The sequence below is a fragment of the Quercus suber genome, unplaced genomic scaffold, assembly GCF_002906115.3.
Source record: "Quercus suber isolate HL8 unplaced genomic scaffold, Cork oak 2.0 scaffold_253, whole genome shotgun sequence".
Lineage (NCBI taxonomy): Eukaryota > Viridiplantae > Streptophyta > Magnoliopsida > Fagales > Fagaceae > Quercus > Quercus suber.
Window position 1 is genome coordinate 58,669 of NW_027069709.1, and position 24,195 is coordinate 82,863.

Below are 24,195 nucleotides of genomic sequence, written 5' to 3' on the forward strand. Positions count from 1 at the left end.
TTGGAGATGAGAACTGACGCAGAGGCAGAGTTGACATTACCAGCAGTAATACCAACACACCTGCCCAAGCATCCTACGTACTTTTTGAGAAGCATATTGGGCTGAAATTTCATCAGCAAATATCAAGTTTTTCTTTCAACTTGAAGCACAATGCATCATGATATTAATTTGAAGCCAAAACCTATGGGCAAAGCCCAACAAACATGTGAAGGATACCTCTTGACCATGTCAGGCAACCCAGGCAGGAGAAGAATCATCTGCAAAGGTCACAAACCCAAAGCCTCTATGACAAATTTTCTTCACATCCTGCACATACCAGAACAAAAGGCACGAGTAGAAAAAAAAAAGTTAGTTAAAACTGTCAAAATTATACAATTGTATTACCCACATAGCCTTGAAGTTGAGAGCCACATGCTAGATCAAAGAATCAAGTTGGAATCACTAGAGATGTGTAAAGATTTCCAAATATATCAACAAATATATTTTCTTGTTTGGACTACTTCAATACTACAAAGACATTTTTAAAGGTACTTACTTAGTATGCAATCAAAAATTCTCTTCCAGTCCTAGATTGGTTTTTTTAAAAAAATTCAAATGCAAAAGCATTCTTTTATAGCTTAGTTGACCATAACTTTTTAAAAAATCAACTACCAAGTACAGCCAAGTTTAGAGGGGATATTACAGAAATACTGTGTAATGAAAAATTTTCCAAAATACAGAGAACATTTTTTTGTACCTACATTTTCTATAAATGTAGACGGATTGATCATGGGGAAGCAGAGTTCAAAGCCATGCAAGGAAGCGGCTTTACACCTACTCTTCTAAAAGTAGCCTACCTAGCTAAAATCTAACGTATATAGAAGAAAATCAGAGATGCCATGCTCAAAATTTCAAAGATGAAGAAGCTATTTTTGAATTCATAAAGGATGCCATAAGATTCGGCTTCGTCTCTTATTTTTATTTTACTTTCTGCAGCTTAAGCTGCTTGTTTTTCTGTTGTATTAAAATGTACACTCATTATTCCCAACCCAAAAAAAAAAATGAAAAATAAATAGTTAAGCTCATTGACACCTAAGTTTGCTTTTGTTCTGTACTACTAACCTATTAGGTTCCAGATAATACCAACTTTGGACTTGAAGAAATTAAGGTAACGATAAGTTTCATTTTTCTAAAATAAAATCTTACTTAGTGTGTAAATCCCATCCAGGAATGATCTTTGTTAGTTCAATCAAGCACCAACTTGATGAAGTGTTATTTCTTGAGAATGATGATAATGAAATTAAGGATAGGGATGTGATTGAAAAGTGAGTTGAGAGATTTAGGAAAAAGAAATAGAAGTGGTAACTGAAAAGCACAAGAATTTTATGAGGTTCTTGAAATGTAATTCACAGATTTAGGAAATTGCAGTCCACCAACCCAGCCCTCTGTCCATGCTGCCACAGTTACTTCAGAAGATCTTATTCAGCAGAATAAACACAACAAAAGTAGAGGAAAAGTGAAAACAAACCCTTAGCATCCCTGAAATGACAAAAGGTATGAACAATCAACCATCAAGTGTTCCAAAAGAACTTCTTGATGTTGCCCAGAATTTCAATGAACATGTCTAGAACCTTGAGCATATGCCATTCCTCACTTATCCTTCAGTCCATAACAACAAGAGGAGAAGGGAATTGTACCCTTTGCAGAAGCACAGAACTCTAGCATTCTTCCTCAGAACAAGGAAGAAAAATACAAAAAGTTTTCATCTGAAGATCTCACAACCTCAATTAGCAACTACAATCAATTATACAATCATTGATGCACTAAAATGGGTTACTAGATACAATTGGAAAAGGGCTGCTCTTTGAACTATCTCTGTAATGGTCTATATTCTCAAGTAGATGCTAGAGGACGTGAACTGTATCCCAGAAACATATGAAACCCCCCTAATTTGTGTTTATACTCCCAATTTTGCTTTTGTCAGAGAATCCATGTTTTAAATGTCAAACCAAATAATATCCTAAAAAATTTTGGATTTTCATGCAGCAGAAATAAAACCCACCACATTATGATTTATGAGATGAAACAAAAAAGTGTCGCCTTTGACACTAGGAGCAAGAGAAATGGAAAAAAAAAGTTTCAAAAGGATTAAATACTGGAGCTGTTAGAGGCAAATCAGGCTTGCTGATGTGCATGCAGGAAGACATTTGGATTAAAAAAAAATCCCCCAAGTCCTTCTCTTTGGAGTTTCAATCATAGATAAATCCTTTCGAACAATCTGCATTACCATGAGCAATAAAGAAAGTGTATAATTTTTGACAAAAGCTCTTTGAACTTGGCTGAAGTATAGAGTATAATGGGGAAATTGCTAAAGTGGTGAATGTATATCATCACCCAAATTCTGCCAGCAACCCAGCTGGATATGGATATGTTGGATGGGACCATCTGGAAGCATTGTATTGGTTATCAAGCTGCATCTATAAACTCCTTAAAGATTGTAGTATGCAATTCAGACGTTAGCTTGCTTATCTCTTCCATTTCCGCCATTATAATATTTGGAACTTACTTTCTTGAAAAGATTTCAGATATTACCCTCATATTTCAACATGTAAGCTGTGACAAATCCAGCAAAGGGAAAGGAAATCTATGCACATCAGCTTCACCAGTAGTCACCACATGAGCAGATCCCATTTTTGAAGTGATGAAATCACTTCACATCTCTCACAACAATATCTCTGTTCACAATTTTCGTAATGAACTTGGTTGCTTCATGGTAATCCCCACACTCCCTAAGGTTCTTTATGATCAATAATTTGGTTCCTGGCCCTGTGTTTAAGAGACCATAAGCAATAGCAAGCCTCCACGGTGATTACATAACCAAATGCAACACAAATTCAATCTTTGGGACATATCCAATAGCTCTCATTTCATGATCCAACTTATCCAAAAGTTGCATCATAATTTCATATTGATAATGGCTCTTATATTCCATAAGAAAAGCATGAAGTTTCCCTTTCACTTCTACTACACTATACCCTGGCACTTTCTTCATCCCTATCTTCTTCATGATTTTTCTAACACTAGCTACATCATCCCACTTCCTCACCTTTGCATGGTAGTTTGAGACTAAAGAATAAATTCCCAAGTCATCCGGATTTAACTCAAGAACCTTCTTTGCGGCCATCTCTCCAATAAACATGTTATTTTTGTAGCAACCAGCCTGGAGAGCAACCTAAACAGCAAGCCCCAATTCAGCAGTCATGGAATCTATTAGCTTGCAAGCCTTTTCAACTTGACCTGCACAAGCCAAAAGATCAACCATACAAACATAATGCTTTTCAGTTTGAGGGACCTTATATTCACTAACCATGTGATTAAACCAGTATTGGCCTTCTTCCACAAGATCTGAGTGACTGAAGGCTGAGAGAAGGGAAGAAAAAGTAGCATGATCTGGTATTTGAATTGTTTTTGTCATCTCTAGGAAGAGTGATAGAGCCTCTTTTCCATGCCCATGAATTCCATAGCTGGTTATCATTGCATTCCAAGAGATTGAGTCTTTGCAATTTATCTGATCAAACAGAGTGCGTGCCCAAGAAAGGGCTCCACATTTTGAATACATGTTAATCACTGCAGTAACTAAAACTAGATCAAAATCAAGCCTTCTCACAATATATTTGTGTAGATTTACCCAATTTTGAAAACCCAACTTGTGAACATGCTAGAAGTGCACTCAAATGACACACTAAATCTGGTCTGTTTTCATAACCCTGCATCCCTTATTAGGCATCTTCTTGAAAACACGACAAGCAAGCTTCAAATGTCCATTCTTGGCATACATAACCACAAGGCTAGTTTGAACTACAGCGTCCATTTGAAGGTTTTTCCGAATCAAATACCCATGAAAAAGCCTATGATCATGTTAATTGGGATGCCTTGTTCTATCTGTTGGATAGGACGGGTTTAAGGGTGAAATGGAGTGGGTGGATTAAGGCATGTGTCACTTCTGTCAAATTTTTAGTTCTAGTGAATGGATCCCCCGAAGGTTTTTTTGGAAGCTCATGGGGTTTGAGACAAGGTGATCCTTTATCCCCTCTCCTTTTCCTTTTGATTATAGAGGTCTTAAGCAGGATTCTGAGAAAGACTAAGGAATGTGGTTTGATTCATGGTTTTCATGTGTGACATGTGAACTCTATTGGTGTGCACATTTCTCATTTGTTGTTTGCAAACAACACTATTTTATTTTGTAATGCTTCTAGGGGGCAATTGCTTTCTATAAGGTTGGCCTTGTCATGTTTTCAAGATTTTACAAGTTTGAAGGTTAATGTGGGGAAAAGTGAGATCATCCCCATTAGGGAGGTGAATAATCTGAATGCTTTGGCTAATATCCTTGGTTGCAGGGTGGGCAGTTTGCCTATGAAATACATGGGGATGCCACTTGGTACTTCATTTAAGACAACTTCTATTTGGAATCCCATTCTAAAGAAGATGGAGAAGAAATTATCGGCATAGAAATGCCTCTATTTGTCAAAGGGTGGTAGGCGCACTTTATTGAAGAGCACTCGTTCTAGTTTTCCAACTTATTTTTTATCATTATATATTATTCCTAAAGTTGTGGTTGCTAGATTGGAAAGATTCCAAAGAAACTTTTTATGGGGATCTTCTGAGAGGAGTTTCAAATACCCTTTGGTGGCTTGGGACAAGGTTTGCTCACCTATTGAAATGGGTAGATTGGGGATAAGAAATATAGTGTCCTCTAATCAAGCTTTATTAGGGAAGTGGTTGTGGAGGTACAGGCATGAAGTTACTTATCTTTGGCGGAAGGTTATATCCACTAAATATGGGGAGGGTAAAGGGAGTTGGAGTACTAGAGTTTGTAGGAGGGCTCATGGGTGTGGTTTGTGGCGTAGTATTAGTGAAGGGTGGGAGAGCTTTCCTAAGCATTTTTCTTTTGTTATGAATGATGGTACTCGAATCCTCTTCAAGCATGATAGATGGGTTGGGGTTGATTCCCTTAAAATCCTCTACCCTGAGTTATATGTGATTTCGGCAAATAAGGAAGCTTGTATCTCTGATGTTGTGTCAACAAAAGGAGGAAAATGTTAGATATTGGAACTTGAGATTTTATAGGGATTTTCAAGATTGGTAGCTTGTTGCATCTTTTTCTCTACTTGATTTTATTCAAGCTCATCTTCCACGGGGAGTAGGTAGCGATTCTCTGTGTTGGGGCCTTAATGGAAGTGGTAAGTTTGATACTCGTTCCTTTTATAATGAGTTAAGGGAGGCCCCCAACTCTATTTTCCCTTGGAAGGGCATTTGGAAAGCAAAGGTTTCCAAAAGGGTGGTTTTTTTTATTGTGGATAGCAGCCTATGATTGCATTCTTACTTTGGACAATCTCATGCTTAGGGGTTGCTCTTTGGAAAATCGGTGTTGCATGTGCCAGTGCAGTGGGGAATTTGTGGATAATCTCCTTCTTCACTGTCATGTAGCACATTCTTTATGGGTTTTTATGCTTCAGGCTTTCGATATTCAATGGGTCTTGCCTGGCTATATGGTGGAATTATTATTTTGTTGGAGTTATTGGCTTGGGAAACATAATTAAGATATTTGGAATTTAATTCCAGGTTGTTTGATGTGGACTATTTGGATGGAACGTAATCATCTTTCCTTTGAAGATTCTGCGAGAAGTCATTGGTTGAGTTTAAATGCTTGTGCTAGCATAGTCTTTTTGATTGGTCTCAGTGTTGGGGTTTTATAGATTGTTCTTCTCTCCTACAGTTTTTTTCTTCTCTTAGTTTAGTCTCTTGATTTCTTCTCTTTGTTTTCTGCTAGTAACTTTTTTGTGTTCAACCTCATGAACACAATGTATGTTTCTTTTTTATTATTTCATCAATAATAATACTCACATTACCTATCAAAAAAAAAAAAAAACATGAACAGAAAGACCTAATTTTAAGTTCCCAAGATTTGCAGAAGCCTGTATCAACTCAACCATCACAACCCCATCTCCTTCCATTCCCTCCTTTAGGATTTGCCTATACATATCAACCGCTTCCATTGGCTGCACACCCTGTGCAAACCCACTTATCATCGTTGTCCAACAAACAAGATGCTTTCTTGGCATCCTATCAAACACCATGGTTGCTTCATCCATCTTCCCACACTTTGCATACAAATTGAAAACAGAAGACCCAACACACGCATCAAACTCAAACCCACAATGCCTCACTCGACACTAAATTTCCTCCCCTGTTTTCAAATCTGCCAAGCTCATGCATGCCTTGAGGGCAACCGTGAAAGTCGAGCTATCGGATCTAAGTAACACCATCCAAGATCATCTAACAATATAGATGTAAAACTTCAACTAGGTGCTTTTTGCGAATATGCAATGATCATGGCATTCCATGCATCTATGCCTCTTTGAGCTAATACATCAAACACTTTTCAGGCAGTTTCAATGTCACTCATATCGTTGATAGTGAATTTGGTAAGCATTGCTAGTAGACGTAGGTTTGGATTGGTCAAACTACATTAAATATTGTTGTTTTGTGTGGATATTTTATATTATTTCTTGAGTAAATGCGTTTTAGCTAGCCCCAAATAACAACAATTGGTATCATTGTTGTGATCACAATTAAGGAAGGCGAAGAGTTTTTAGATTGGAAGAATACCAAAAGATGAAATACAATGCTTTAGAACTTAAATATGTAGAGAAGATAATATAATCAATTACAATATATTGAACATATATTATACATGAGGCCAAAAGTTTATTGTCACAAATTCTAAATAATTTCTGCTTAAAAAAAAACAAAACCAAGTTCTAAATAATTTATGATAAAAATACAAAAAGAAATCACATGAATGATAGACCATTTCTAAAACTCTATGGTTACCACCATAATACAATTGAAACAAGGTTGTATATGTTTAAGGTCAAGGTGACTCAATATTTTCTCGATGAATAAGATCTACATTGACAAAAGGCCAAGTTGTTGCGTGTGTTGGGTCACCACCAACCTCTAGCACCACATTTGCTCTCAATGGCATTAGCAAGCACCGAATTTCAACTTTTTTGCAGATCTCAAATCATTTTCTAAAACAAATGAAACCATACTAATAGGTACATCTTACCTAAAAACATAAGAATTTGTGGAAAAGAATTAATATATTTCATTCAGTCAATCCCATTCAAAGAAATATGCTAAACACATGCACTAACCGTAGTTGTGTTACATCACATTATTTAACAAAGTATTCTTCTCATCCTTTTGCTGCAAACTACCTCCTACTTACCCATGGGTTCCAATTAGTACAACTAGAAAGTCTTTTATTCTTGAATAATTGGGTTTGGTCCCGCCTAACTAAAATCCAATCGAGCCATAGGTTTAAAATATAATCCTATTTATCATTAGAGAAAAAAAAAAAACACTCCTACTCACACTCAAACACAAACATGTTATTGTGCAAACTGGACTAATTTTGGTTCTTCAAACCTAGATTTTAGTTTGCAAATCAAATTCTGTAATCTTCCATTTATTTAACATTGTTTTACCTGGATTCGCAGAATATACTATTAAAGTTCACGTCAAATTCATTGGGATACATAGAAACCAAACACAAAATGTTAATTAGGATCTCCAATTCTGCTCTACAAAGTTCAGTTTCAATTCCAGAAGATAACAAAATATTACCGATAGGTATAGTAAATTATGAAAAAAATAAAAATAAAAAGAAATTTCACATAAAGAAGTATATGTCAATCAAATTCTAACTTCCAATAACTAAGCAATCAAAAACCTTTGCACTCAATGATTCTTTTCATTTCTTCATTTCTTCAATGATTCCCAATTATCCCAAAAACTTAAACCATTAAAAATGGTGAACTGAATCATTTAATTATAATTCTAAAATAAAGCTTAACTTCCATTTAGGTATATACGAAATTCTGTGTGTGCATGTGGTTTTTTTTTTTTAGGATTGGAGAACAGGAAAAAAAATTTCACTGAAACAAAAATCGCAAATAAAGAGAAAGCATAGTAAGAAATCTTTTCCTTTTTTTTTCACTCAATCATGAAACATTAAAACCAATCATTTTAATGTTAGAATTTTCCGCCAACTAGATTTTGTTTTCAACTAATGATGTAGCATGTGATGACATCACTCTCCCATTACAACTTCCTTCATCCCCATGCTAACTCCATTCAGTTAAGAATCTTTTGCTTTTTCTGGGTATAGAAATGCTGCCTCGCACATTTTTATTTATTTATTTTTACTTCAGTTTTATTTGGGTATGTTCTGACTTCGATTCTCTAACTCCAATCAGTCCAGAATAAATGGTCAATTATTCAGACTGATCTTTGCAGACACTTGCATAGTTTGATTTATCTAGCAAATACCAGTTCTCCTTCTTTGTTGACTTTAAATTCTAAATTTGTGTTTTTTAATGTACAATGTGTACATTGTAGTCAATTAACCTTAACACAAGCTCTTCTCCAAAAAAAAAATCATAACACAAGCAAAACTTCCAAGGTTTATACAAATAACTCTATGCAAGTGAAAATTCATAAAAGAATGTGAAAGAATGAAAGAAAGGAGGGAGAAAAAAAAATACCATAGGTAGTGCCATTCAAGTCGAGGTAAAAGATGTCCATGGTGGTGACTAATTTGGCTGAGGAGAGTGTCCACATCTGGTAAGTATGGATTCATTAGGACATCAGCGAGAATAGAATTTTCTAGTACTGCAATGAACTACGAGTTTAACCATGCCTTCTTCATGCTATTGCTTGTGTGTTTTTGATAGGTTCACTCTATTGCTTTCGTATACGTAATCTAGTAGACTAGTACTAATAGAAGAAGTGACGAAGAATGAGAATAAGAGTCAGGCAGCAAAAAAGTCACGTGTGAGGGTGAAGACATAAAGCTTAAATGCAGTACTGGTACCAACAAGCTAAATGAGAAGCATTCTGATTCCTTTTTAAATAAGCAGGACACATGGAAGAAATTCAAACTTTTCAAAAAAAAACAAAAAGGAATGCATGCTACCATTTAAAACTTAGCTGATTTGAAACTGTAAATGAAGATAATTTTGTTTCTTTCTCAAAGGATGCACCACAGTGGAAGAGGGATCTGCAGCCACCATATCATTCACAATAGGAGCTGCATTCTCTAATACAATCTGCAAGAAACAGAATTGATAAAAAAAAAAAAAACTAGTGCACCAATAATAAAATGAGAACAAGTTGTTTTATTATTATCTTCAATGTAATGACATTCCATCCAGTATAGTTCCTGTATACTTCACCTGTTCGATTAGAATAATAGAGTTTTCTTCAAATTAAAGTGAAATTCAAACCCAACAAAGATTGCACAAAGAAAAACGCAACAGGAATTTACGAAAGCTTTCACTAGATTAATTAAGCCAGACTACTTCTTTCTTTTTATTTCAAATTCCAACCAACTGGGACTAGCCAATTAGGCCAGTTGATTTCTAAGATTCTGCTTCCACTACTAGAACTATGATGAGTCTTCAATCACAAGTTGTCTTTCTTAAGTCAATTCAAGAGTTGCAATCAAATACAGCAAGTTGGTATAAGGATTGTGGAGAAGTATTTACAACTATCACAATACAAGTGCCATTTTCACAGAACATGGTGTCGGTAGACTAGATCAGCCATGTTTTCGAAACTTCACCCAAACCCAAAATGCTAATCCTGACCCTCTTAGATTCCAGGCTCAAATGTGCTATCAACTCTCTCTTACTTATTTTAAAATAAAAAATGTGACTAAGGGACAATGGGGTAGCGATTCCCCTCTTCTCCCACAGGTTGAAAATAGAACCCAATACCTGCACTTTTAGAGGGTTAAGATCATAGAAGGAGTTCGTCATATTATCAAAAATGGTAATTTAGTTTTAAAAGTGTAAAGATTCAAGAAAATTAATATAAACATCACCATCGTGCATTAACGGTGTTGAATCCTGTAAGTGGAAGTCTATTGAGAAAGCAATTCTGAAACATTACCAATACCAATCAATGATTGCTGTTAAAAAGTGGAATAAATTCATGAAACCTAACAGTAAATCAAGATATATATATGTCAAGAATTTATCAGAACAAATTCTAAATATCAACCATTTTTTAAGTTTAGTTTAGACTGGGAAATTTAAATGTTCCTTTTCATTTCCTTAATTTTTTAATGTGATCATCAGGGTTGACAACTTTACATAATAAATGAGCTATGAAAGTCTGTTTAATGCACAAAATTTAACTTCTTTCCTTTCTATACTGATTGGCTTCTGTATATACATAAACCAGTAGATCAACATCAACAAGCTCCGAGTTGAATGGCACTTCCTCACCTAGTTAGAATAAGGTGGAGGGGAAGTTGTGGATTCAAGATCCACAAGGTGTGTGAGTAACCTACCAATAAGGAAAAAAATGGTATTATATTCCCCACCACCCTTCCAACACACACATACACACACAAAGCAAAGAACATTCCTGGCTCCACCTAATTGGAGATGAGAACTGACCCAGATGCATAGCTGAAATTACCAGCAGTATTAGCAACACACCTTCTGCCCAAACATCCTATGCACTTTCTGAGATGCGTATTGGGCTTAAATTTCATCAGAAAATGCTATAAAACCAAACCCTCCATGACAAGTTTTTCTTTCAACCAGAAGCAAAAATGCATCATGATATTGGTTTCATAAGACGCCAAAACATATGGGCAAAGCCCAAAGAACTAGTAAAGGATACCACTTGACCTTGTATTAAATTTTTGCGTCAGGCAACCCAGGCAGCTGAAGAATTATTTGCAAAGGTCACAAACCCAAAGCCTCTACTATAAATTTTCTTCACATCCCGCACATACCAGAACAAATGGCATGAGTAGAAAAAAAGTTAGTTAAAACCGTAAAAATTTGAGGGCCACAGTGAAAGTTGAGCTGTCAGGTCTTACACCGTCCAAAGATTATCCTATGATAGAGACATGGAACTCCAACTGGGTACTCTTTACGCGAATGCACAATGATCATGGCATTCCATGCATCTATGCCTCTTTGAGGCAATACATCAAACACTTTTCGGGCAGTTTCCATGTTGCCCAGATTTACATAGAACGCGATGAGTCCACCATTGGAGCTTCCGTGCTTGAAGAGACTGATCAAGAACATGAGTGCATGGGTTTTGGCAAATGGGTGCTTTACTTACAGGGTAAGAGGAGAGGTATAAGACGCTTTGGGCATGGAAGCAAATGAATCGTATGTTGTAACTGTAGAGTTAGTTTATAGCTGTTAGCAAAACGAACAACAGAAATGTGACACCATGTTTTGGAGCATAAAAGTTGGGGATTTTTTAGAAAATAACTACAAAACTCAAACAATATTATTAGTTAGGCAACGTTTCAAATATATTGCATTTCTAACAATTCGACTATAGAGTAGTCGATTTTACTTAAGGGTCGTCAATGGGCCAGGTCGGGCCGGCCTAGTCCATTTTTACTTGGCCCATAGGCACAATGGGTTGGGCATAATGGGCTATTAACTAATTAACGGGCCGGGTCGGGCTGGGCCGAAAGAGAAAATCTCAACCCATAACCCTGCCCATGGGTAATGCCCATTTTTTCTTTAGCGAGCTGGGCTATGTGGTTGGACCTAATGGGTTACCCATAGACTTGTGTTAGCATATTATTTTATTATTTTTATAAGGAAAGAATCAATTTTTTATAAGGGAATAATCAATCCATTTTTTTAAAGGAAAGAATTAAAGAATTTAATACTTAATTACAAATTTTTTTACAATCAAATCTTTTTTTTTTTTTTTTTTTGTTGATGGAAACCTATTTAAATTTTTTTATTAAGGCTTTAAATATTTTTTTTATTTTTATCTTAATAAAAAAATGTCAAATGGTTAATTCAAATTTGTTAGACTACTAGAAAAATATATATTTAGTAAACTAAGTTTAGCACAATTACTTTGAGTATCTTAGTGGTTGAGGGAGTTCTCTTAAGAAATTCTTCTATAATATCTCAAGATCAATCCTTTATACATTTCCTACATATTTTTGTTATGAATTATGAGTTATTGGGCTGGGCCAAAGGGTTAGGCCAACGAGCTGGGCAACGGGTTGGGCTATTGGGCTAGTCCACCGGGTACCCATGGGAATAAAAACTAGCCCACGGCCTGACCCACTGGGCTAGTGGGCTACCCATGGGCCTAAAAAACAACGAGCTGGGCTGCCCATTAGCCCTGTGGGCCGGCGGGTTTTGGGTCGGGCTGTAGGTCGTGGGCTATTTGATGACCCTTAATTTTACTGTTCATATTGCCTTTTTTTGTGAGCCACGTAGGAAAGAAGTCGACTTTAATGGAGTCGACTTCTACACAAAGAAGTCGACTTCAGTGGAGTCGACTTCTTTACAAAGAAGTCGACTCCACTGAAGTCGACTTCACTGAAGTCGATTTCCCTGTGTAGAAATTCAAAGAAACCTCATAACCAGAGAAGCGTGTTCTTCGTGCTTCGCCGTACTCGAGCGTGTTCTTCGTGCTTCATCGTCGATGTTGCTGGGTTCGTCGGGGTCTGGTGAAGAAATCGGTGCCTGGGTTCGTGCTTCGTCGCTGGTGAAGAAATCGGCGCTTGGGTTCGTGCTTCGTCGGGGTCTGGTGAAGAAATTGGCGTGTTCTTCGTGCTTCGCTGTCGGTGTTGCTGGGTTCGTCGGGGTCTGGTGAAGAAATCGGCACCTGGGTTCGTCGGGGTTTGGTGAAATCGGCAGCTAGGTTCATCGGCGCCTGCGTTCGCTTGCTCGTCGGTCTTGCTGGGTTCGTTTGCTGGGTTCTTCGCCTGGGTTCGTCGGCGCCTGGCTTCGCCTGGGTTCGTGCTTCGCCTGGGTTCTTCGCCTGGAATGATAGTTGTGTGGACTTGGAGTTGGTGGGTTTTCGGGGAAGTCGACTCCACTGAAGTCGACTTCTTTCCTACGTGGCTCACAAAAAAAGGCAATATGAACAATAAAATCGACTCCTCTATAGTCGAATTGCTAGAAATGCAATATGTTTGAAACGTTGCCTAACTAATAATATTGTTTGGGTTTTATAGTAATTTTCTAAATTAAAGTTGATTGTACATTTTCCTTCATCAATTCAACTAACGTGCAATGCTTCTCCTATGGTGATGTGAATGTTGACAGGAAATTAGTGTTTCTCTTTATGGTGATGTGAAAGCCAAACAACTTGACCAAAGTAACAGTCCCAAAATAGGTGATTACAAGACTCGGCTTCATCATTATACAACACACATGATAAATTTTCTTGACAAACAATTTGGTGTGATTGGCCTCTCCAAGTAAAAGTCGAAGAAGGCCCATGTCTTAATTTTTTTTACTTTTGAAACTTTATTAAGATTTTATAATTTACTACTTTTTAATACTTCGGCTTTAAATTGTAATTTTTGAAATTGAATTTGTTACAACCCTAAACTCTAGGGTCTAAATTCAAATTTTTCCTAAATACAGTACTTTTTAAGAGGGCTATAATCTCTATGCATTTCTATATATAAAAAGGATTTAAAAAATTAGTTATGACTTCATAAAATGTCAAAAATACCCATAATCTAATTAGATAATTCTTATTGTTAAAAAATAAAAAATATGGTTAAAATTATAATTCAACAAAATTCAAAAACAAAAAGAGAACTACTAGAGAAATTATTTTCCTAAATTTTAGCATACTCTCTGTCTAAACATATCTCACGTAGGTTTAATACATTTTTTTCCCCTAAAAACTAGCACACACTAAACCCAATAGATAACTTTGTTTTAAATTCTAAATTTTAGTTTTATAACAATCATTTTCTGTGTAACCTCACTAACAATGGATAAATTCAAATTGAAAAATTATATTAAACTCAAAAAAAAAAAAAAAGCCTCATCACATGTGTTGAGCGCAAGTGATGAGGCTAGTAAGTAAATAAATCCTTAAGAGGGGAGTACGAAATCTAACCTACTAATTTTTTATTATATATTTATATATATATATATATAATATACATTTTAAAGGGGGGAAAAAGAAAAGAAGAAAGCTCGAAAATGTGTTAAAACACAAGAGCTTGTTTAGACCCCTAATTAAAAATTACGGCTAGATTGCTTTTACTCTAATTTATCTAAGTGTAAAACAAGAGTAAATGAAGCACAATAAATTGATAACTACTTTAGTGCATAAACATGAATAACAAACAATAAAAGTAAAGTACAAGAGTAAGGGAAGAGAGATGCAACCAGTAGATAACACAGCGATGTGTTATCGAAGAGGAAACTAAAGAACTCGGCGAAAAACCTCTCTGCCGCCCTCTAAGCAGTAAATCGATCCACTAGACAATAAGTTGGGATACACGAATAGCAAGAGACCCTCCAAGCCTAATCTACCCAATGTACCTAAGCCCTCCAAGCTCTTACTTCAACAAGGCTTCTCGGAACCGTGTCTTGTCTAGCTTTCTGAATCTCGCAATACGCCAGATTGCATCCGCCAAGCCTCACCGGCTTCTTTTGGCAAATCCCCAAAGCTTCTCAAGCTCCAAAACACTCTCTATACTCTGTATAGGTGTGAGTTGTGTTTGGGTACAAATCTCCTCTCAAAGTATGACAATGGGAGAGGGAAGGAGAAGAGGCTAGAATGATTTCTCACTAAGGATGTGTAGCTCTCTCTCTCTAAAAGATGGGTGTGTGTGTTGAAGAAAACCTATTTAGGGTTTTTCTATCTGAATGGCCTCCTTTACATTTGTGGGTAATGAGAGTATACATAGCATGGGTGAAGGGTAAGAAAGTCACACTTAAAAATCTCCTAGGCAGAATGTTTCGCGACTATCTCACGGGAAGGCCTTACTTGCGAGACACTCGTGAAATAGACAGCCTGGCACGACTCTTTAGTTTCCAGTCATGTGCTTCTCATGTGGCTACTTCGTGGGTTAGCTTCTCGCGAGCTTCTCGCGAAATCCACTTGATCCTCAATTAAGTTTGAGTCTTCACCAACTTGATATTAAACCCAATACAATAAAATCTCACAAAATACAGTAAACAAAATTAAAGCAATTACAACACTTTTTGTCATGGAATAAATCCAACATAAAACACAGTTGTAAATCACAACTTTACAAAAGAGAATGGCCTTACTAGTCTAAATGTGTTTCCGTTCTGACTCCAAGCTCATTTGTTTGACAAATAGGTCCTCATGGTAGACAACTAATGTGGTCTATTATTCTACTAAAAAATTCCTATCTATTTAAAATTGTTGAGTCAGAAAATTTTTTTAAACAGAAACTGATTACTAGTTCAAGAATTTTAAACAAGTGGGAGTCTTTTAGTAGAATGGTGGAAAAGTGACGTGGTCCATTAGGAGGACCAAATAATTTTTTCATTTGTTCAAAGAATGGTAAAAATAAGTGAAAACATTTGACAAACCACAAATGAATTGAATGAATGACAAATGCACCGTCAAACTCTCAGAGTCAAAAAATGTATTTGTTCTGAAATTTGTTACGTGGTTCATGGGTGCAGCAATTCCAAGGCAATAAAACTATAAATAAAAAGTTAAAAGAAATGATCTATCTATATTTATTCCAATTGAGTAAAGCTTGGAATATGATGATTGGTTTTTGTTTTTACAAAACAATAAGTTTATGGGCCCTACTTTTTTCATACATACTAATATGACCTATTGTAAGATTGGTGCAAAATAATGATAGTGTAACTATGTAAGTGCCAAGTCCATATAAAAGTGGTGTTACAATCACAATTTGCTATTTACAAAATATATTAAACCTTGTGGTCTTTTCCTTCTTAATATAAAAAGTATAACATTGCTTCAAACATTTTTTTTTTAATTATTCCGTAAGCAGTCAAGTCAACCGACCAGCCTTCATGGCTAGATTCCTGTTAGATTGCGTTCAGCGTGAGCTTTCAACACTCCAAAGTTTTGTGACATAATATCGTCGCTGATTAGAATGAATCTCCCATTGTCCTTACTAAAAAGGAAATCAAATAACAGATAATACCAATGCCAGTAAACTGTTCTAAATAAGTAAAAGCCTTTTCTTACCAACTTTCTCCTTCATGCAATCAATGTGGTGAAGGTTTGGAAAAGGTAGATTATACAATACTTTCATGTGATTACAGCATTATTATTATTATTATTATTATTATTTGGAGAAACAATTAGCATGCATTTGACAGCAAACAGAAGAAAAATACAAACTACATCACAGTACATTTAGCATGGTCCATTTCAACAGATTTGAAGTATACTAATTAGATTACAGAGGGAGAAGTATAAAGTTCATAATCAATGACAACGCTTTCCTTGCGTCCTATCAATTCAATCATCCTCGCCAGCAACACTGATAAATGCTTTGATTTCAGTCCTCCCTATTGCAAACCAACAGAAAACATCAACACAAGTTATTGGACAAAAGTGGGTCTAGAAATGGACTTGCATCTAATTACAAAGATTGAATTAGAAAAATGCACATTGACTCAGCCAAAACCACTTCATCTTCTTCAGTAAAGTGACATGCATATGAAATCAACCAATGGTAAGTACGTTGTAGGATACTATGCAGACTTTGGAAAATTTGATCAACAAGAAAGTTAAACAGAAAATACATCAATTTGTTTATAATAAATATTTGATAACTGTTAAAAGTATTGTCCTTCAAAATTTTGGAAAAAAAATATACATATTTAAGATTATACATAATATATATAATCTTAAATATGCTAGGCCATCTGCGAAAACCCAATAGGTGGTCCTAATATGGTGGGGCTAATGAAAGAAGAATATAGGTAGTTTCAGTTTGTGGCATGTCACAAAGAAGGGCTGTAATGCTATGGTATGGAGCAGGGTATACCAGTTTAACAACTAGTATTCTAAGTATTTCTGTTTAAAAAAAAAAAAAAGGTTTAACAACTAGTATTCCAATGTTATATTTATGAGAAAGTTTAAAGACACAACTTTAATACCTCAATTTTTGCTACAACTCTGAAGGGGTTGACCAAAGTACTAGAGAAAAAGTGGTGAGTATGTGAAAGTGATTGTCCAAACTCATAATTGCCAAATTCCAAGTTGTGGTATAAGTTGGGGCAAATAATGTGGTAGTAGAAGAAAGGTATATTTATACATGTAATCTTTTCCACAAGTGTATAAAATCAGACCTTTCCACTCAAATAAAAATAAAAATAATTATTTCATATAAATTTATTGACAGAAGACTAGGAAGCATAGTTTTTAAAATTGGACCGACTGGTGAAATTGGGAATCAGGCACCAATTTGGTCGGGTAAAAACCCCTAAAACCAGTATAAAACATGTCAAAAATTGGAAAAAAACAGGGAACTAGGACGAAAAACAGTTCTTTGATAGTACTAGTTTTTAAAACCATGCTAAGAAGTGAATGAGATACCATTAACTTAAAAAGTCATGGAGGCAGCAATGCAAGTAAAGGAAAGGTTATTCTTCTACAACTTGTTAAACCTTTTCTTTAAGCATGGGATTGTTAGAAATAGGATAAAAATTGTTGAAATCCATTTAGTTAGTTAGTTGAGATTATGATGAGTTAGTTAGGACATGTGACTCATTTAACATGTGGATTAATTCTTTGACCACATGTAACTCATTTAACACGTGGATTAATTCTTAGAGCACTTGTTAAATTAACTAGCTAATTATCTTATGCCAAGTGAGTCAATGAGATTAGAGCTAATCTCCTATAAATACATAATTGTAATTCAACGGTAGATGTTGAAGAATAAACCAATTGATTTTTTTTTTTTTTTTGAGAAACATATAAACCAATTAATTGCTTAGTGTATTTCCTCTCTTCTAATATTTTTTTTATGGAGGGTGACTACCATGAATTAAGTCAATTTTCCTATATTCTCCTACAATTCCTATCAATCCCCACTAGAAATCACTAGGTTACTAACAAGGATCAACAGATGTTATTAGTCTTCCAGGATAAAATTCCCAATTACAACTTCTAGTTCTACTAGGCCTCACTTCACTATTACAATTTTTCTTATTTCTTTCCCTAATATCAATGATCAATTAACAAAGGAGACCCCAATTGTAAGATAAAGAAGCCATGTGGTCACCCCACAACCTGTCCCCAAATAAGCAATTACATTCTCCTCCAAAACTTTCTAGCATAGCTCCAACTGGTACCCTCAAAAAACATATATACAAAACATCATAACCACAATAAGCTCCTCCTATTTTTTTGGGAAAAAAAATGCATTTTATATAAAGGAAAAAAATTTCTAGCAAATCAGAACAAAACTAGCTTGCTTGAGCCATGCGTTCTGAAAACAAAACCATATAAAAGCACAAACCCCAGCATTTTCTCACTTGTCAAGTTTGTATGAAAAATATAGGATAAGAAAACAAAATTTATATGTTTCAAAGGGAACCCAGAAAGTTGAGAACTCAAGAACTAAAGTCTGACACCACTATTTCAGCCCGTATTAGTAAAGCATTATAATTCCCTAAAACGAAACATCAAAACAAGGTAGAATTCAAGTTTCCTCAAGTTTTGTACCCTTTTTACATTACTATTTCCTCAAGTTTCCTTATAGCCATACAGAGAAATAGTCACATACAAGAATAAATTTTGTGCTGAGTACATCAATAAAGATGATCTGACCAACAATAAAAATAAAAAATAAAAAAATTTAAAGATATTCAATTAATAAAAGATAATCCATAAAATACAAATATTTTAAGTACAGAAATAAATAAAAAAAAACTCAACTAGAGCTCAATTGCCACAAACACCCAACAGGAATTCTGGACAAAAATTTCAATTTTAAAATCAAATTGTTTAAATGAAACAAAAAATAATGACCTTTAAGTTTCTTATATTAGGATCCCAAAAAACAAAAAGCCCTCCAATAAAAAGAGCCTAATTCAACTATTACAAACTCAATACAAAATCAAAAAACCAAAGAGCAAAATTTCCACTGCTTTCTAATAATCCAAACTGAACTAAATCAACAAAATTCATCATAGCCTCAAAGATTAACAACAATAAAACTGAACTAATGGTTAACTCAATTTTTCAGATTTCAAAAGGGTAGATGCAGTGAAGGGAAAAAATGATCAAATGCCCTTTTTCTAATTAATTAATTTATTTATATAGACCCTAAGAGAAGGCAGCCTCTACGGGAAAAAGGGACCAATGTTTTTCTTGCCGTTTGATTTTATGTGGCCATCATCTATTGTATTCTTTTATGGAAAATTGTAGAAAGTACTACAAATAGAGATACGAAAGTTCTAAGTTTACTCTCCAACATTATTGAACAAAAATAATGAGCACACAATTAATTGCACATTTCTTCTCACCTGCTAGCAATTTGACAATTTCTCCTCCCCAACAAAGTCCAATATTAATTTGGGGAAATCTGAGTTGGTTCCTGTTGGTGGGGTGCATAATTTGGAGGATTTGGTGGGTCTGTTGGGGTGTGGGCAGTCTTCTTTGCCTTTGAAGTATTTGGGCCTTCCATTAGGCGCTAAGTTTAAGGATTTAACTATTTGGAATCCTATCCTAGAGAGAATGGAGAGGAGATTAGCAGGTTGGAAGAGACTGTATTTATCTAAAGGGGGTAAAGTGACACTTATTAAAAGCTCTCTCTCGTCCTTACCTACTTACTTCCTTTCTCTTTTTCCTTTACCGGGTAAGGTGGCTAAGCGTATGGAGAAATTACAGAGAGATTTCCTGTGGAATGGGATTGGTGGTGAACCTAAAATTCATCTAGTTAAATGGGCCAAGATTTGTAAGCCGGTGCAGGTTGGGGGGTTGGGTATAAGACGTTTGGGAAGCTTTAATTCTGCCTTGCTAGGAAAATGGTTGTGGAGGTATGGCATGGAGACTGATACTTTATGGAGGAGGGTTATACAGGTAAAATATGGGAATATTTGGGGAGGTTGGTGTACGAAAAAGGTGACAAGTCCTTATGGGGTCAGCCTGTGGAGATACATTAGAAGTGGCTGGTTGAACTTCTCTAAGCTCCTTGTTTATGATGTGGGGGATGGTACTAGAGTGAAATTTTGGAAGCATGTGTGGTGTGGGGAGTGTACTCTCCAAGAGGCTTTTCCTGAACTTTATTGTCTTAGTAGGTCAAAGGATTCCTCGGTGGCTGAAGTTATGGGTGGGTCTGCTGGGAGATTTCACTGGAATGTGCAATTTCGTCGTCCACCACAAGATTGGGAAGAAGATGTCTTTGATCAGTTTATGAGGTTGGTATATTCTTCGACAGTACGGGGTTTTGGCCCCGATAAAGTTTGTTGGAAGCCTGCAAGGAATAGAGGTTTTGAGGTTAGAGGATATTATAGTACCTTCTACCCCCCTGCTTCTGTTTCATTCCCTTGGAAAATGATATGGCGATCGAAGGTTCCTCCAAGGGTGGCTTTCTTTTCTTGGTCTGCTGCCTTAGGTAAGATTTTAACTACTGACAACCTTCGCAAAAGACGTGTGATAGTGCTTGACTGGTGCTATATGTGTAAAAGATGTGGGGAGTCGGTAGATCATCTTCTTCTTCATTGCCCCGTAGCTTGGGAGTTGTGGTCTTTGGTTTTCTCCTTGTTTGGTATCCAATGGGTTATGCCTCATCATGTTCTTGAGTTGTTTGAGGCTTGGCAAGGAAAATTTGCACGACATCGTCATTTTGATGTTTGGAGATTAGTGCCTCATTGTTTGATTTGGTGCATATGGCGTGAAAGGAATGCTAGAAGCTTTGAGGGTAGTGAAAGATCTTTGCTAGAGATTAAGTCTTTTTTCTTGCACACTCTCTTTGATTGGAGTGTGGTCTTTTCTCATTTTTCTTGTCCTTCTTTTTCTATTTTTCTTGACCGTTGTACTTTTGTTTTATGATTTGTGCCCCCATAGTACATCCCCAATGTACTCGGTTTGGCACTTTTTCTATTATTAATAATATTCTTACGTTATTTATCAAAAAAAAAAAAAACAAAGTCCAATAACTTTCATCTTATGCACTATCCAGCAACTAGACAAAACAAGAATCACAAATTACTGAACTCAAATGGCCCTTTGTCACAGATTATTTAAAAAAAAAAAAAAATGCAAGCATATGTCAATGAATTTAACGAGAAAAAAGAAATAAAAAAAAGCTACAAACAAGTTCTGTAAGAGAGAGAGAAATATGGTGACTTACACAAAAATCAGAATTATTAACCTTGCAGATTCTTCAAAAAGCTACCACTTTCATGGGGATTCCTCTTGGTCGCAATCAGAGTTACCTTGTTCATGTGTGCTTAAATTCCCAAACCAATTTCCCAAACGCGGAACGAATCTTTCAATTAGATTAGGGAGTTGTATCCTCTTTGGATTAGGTATGTCTGTGTCATTAGATGTACCTTGTCCACTAGGTCCAGCCCCATCCCCATCAGATTCATCACGACTTCGCTTAACTTTGGTATCTTCTGCTGAATTATCTAAGTCATCCTCATAAGGAGTGATGCTGCAACTGTTGCCCCTAGCCATTTGTTTGAGATCTTCAATGTCTTGCTCATATACCAAACGGGCCCCGCATTTCGTAAACTCCATGCCTGGACTGGTAGATTGAAATCCAACCAGAATATGGCTGAATCCATTAGCATCAACTTGATTCAATTCTTCTATCCAATCCTCTTCGAAATATTGGAAGGGATAATATTCCAACCAAAGGTGATTTGATTCAACATTACCAAACTCTTCGGTTAAAGAAATGCCCCGTGTGGTATATTGATATTTGTTGGCTATAACAGAACACCAAAGCTTATGCATAAATTTAAAAAATCCCATATATTCAATTTCAAGTTTGTCAAGTGGATAATGTTGGCGAAATACATAAGCAACACACAGAGTGATTCCTATCAATTTATCACATAATAAATCTGAAGGTACTTGCAATTTCAATGAAGGCCCCACATTTTGGTGGCTAAACCATTTTGGAATTTCACCTCCAGGCATATCAAAACCATATGTCCATAGCTTTGGATTATAGTTTCTCTAAAATATGCAAATCATGATGATTAAAACTTCATATGAGAGAGAGAGAGAGAGAGAGAGAGAGAGAGAGAGAGAGAGAGATACCTGAGCGATATAACGCCATAGCATTGTTAACAACAGATCACCATAGCCTTGATTGTCAATCAATTTGACACAATTGGTAAGACGAATATCCGGCCGAATATCATCTTCTGGTCTTAATGATAATGTTTCCAGTGAGGTACACTCCATTGCATAAATATGCTTAATATTTAATGGAAGTTCTGGCAATGATCGAAGACCAGTGCAACCACACAAATAAAGTTCTTCCAGACTAGATAGTTGAGTGATACTTTTAGGAAGGTAAGCAAAATTGTTTCCTATTAGACTTAATTTTAATAAAGACGACAAGTTGCTAAGAACATCAAGAATTGTTTGAAGATTGCAGCAACTAAGATCTAGTTTGGTCAAAGAGCACAAGCCTGATAAACTATAGACTAACATTCTCATGGGATTTGGACTTCTTCTTGGCATTAAAGGAAAACTAAGAACTTTATTTGAAGATTTAGGTGATAGCCATTCACATCCTTTAAAAGAAACTGCTCTAAGATTTTTTAAGTGACCAATGGACGAAGGTAGCCTTGTTATAGCAGTTCCACCCAAACCTAGCTCGTCCAGGCCTTCAACATTTCCTAAGATCTTTGGCAATTCAACCAGTTTTGAGCAGCCAGATAAAATGAGAGATTTTAGAGACGTCAACCTACAACAAGCAATAGGAAGAATTGAAAGGTTTTTGCAGTCTCTTAAATTCAATCTAACAAGGCTAGTTAAATGCTCCACAGATATTGGTAGATCTTTTATAGAAGTCTCATTCAAATAAAGTTTCAACAAACGTGACATATTTCCTACAATTTCTGGAAACTTCTTCAATCTTGAACAACCACCAAGGTCAAAAATTTCAAGAGCATCCAAGCCAATCTTGTTTGGAAGTCTTTTGAGACATTTGCAACCATTTAGGTCCAATCGAATAAGTTGTTTGAGATTTCTAAGAGATGCATGGATATACGACAGTCTTGTACATCCTCAAAGAATCAAATGCTTAAGATTTGAGGCTCCATTGAGGTCTGGGGTCTCAATCAAGTTTTGAGACTCACTTAGGTCAATGAGTTTTAACTCATCTAAAATTTGTTATAAAATAATATTTAATTAGATAAACTCAAGCCTTAATGAAAATGAAGAAAATACCCATTTCCAAAAGTGAAAAACTTACCAAAATCCCTTTCCATAATTGTCTAATGCCACTGCAGACCATTCTCAATTCAACAAGTTTGTTTAGTTGAAAACTAGTTGGGATGTAATTTAAAGGATATCCATGCCAATTTATAATGTGTAACTCATTAGAAAGATAGTTGAGACCATGCGGAAGTTGCACATTACATCTAATGAGGTCTTCTGGAGGTTGCACATTTGAGAATGCTTTCCCAATTTTAAGAAATCTCAAATTTTTCATCTTTGAGAATGCTTCAGCATTCAATTGTTCCTCTTTATGAATAGGTATTATTAGGGCTATGCCTTCAACTACCTCTGTTCCCTAATAACAAAAAATAATGAAATTAGAATAATTGGCAATTTCTCAGAAAAATTGTAAGACTATATGTATTTCAAAGTTCAGGTTTAGACTAGTCAACTTACAGTATTATTCTTCAATACATGATGAACATCCTCATAGAGCCACAACCTACTACGCCCTCCAGGCTCTTCAGGGGATTCACGAAGAACAATTGCTTGACCCATTTTTTTGTAGCAAATCATGCATCCACAAATTTCTATCGTCATCAATAGTTATGAGAGATTTTTCCATAAGAACACCAATATTGTAGTCCGGATAGTAACCAAAACCTTTTAGTATATCTCTAATGCAATCATTGCTCTCTCCTTTGAAAAAACATGCAATATCTAAAAACAATTTTTGCTGCGTATCCGATAGCCCATTATAACTTATTTGAAGTATATCCAAAATTTTTTCATTAGGTTCTACTTTTTGTTTTTGTAAGACATTTTCCCATTCATTAATCTTCTTATCAAACAAAGAAGAACCTAAAACTTTAAGAGCTAAAGGAAGGCCTTTGGCGTAACGCATAAATTTCTTAGACAAATTCATATAGTTTTCTTTAGGACGAGGTTTCTTAA

The 24,195-nt window shown here is 35.7% G+C and overlaps 1 pseudogene; it reads right to left on the bottom strand.

Moving 5' to 3' along the window:
• Positions 1-345: 345 nt before the first annotated feature.
• LOC112040793 (putative pentatricopeptide repeat-containing protein At3g25060, mitochondrial) lies at positions 346-11,513 on the bottom strand (annotated as a pseudogene).
• Positions 11,514-24,195: the final 12,682 nt, after the last annotated feature.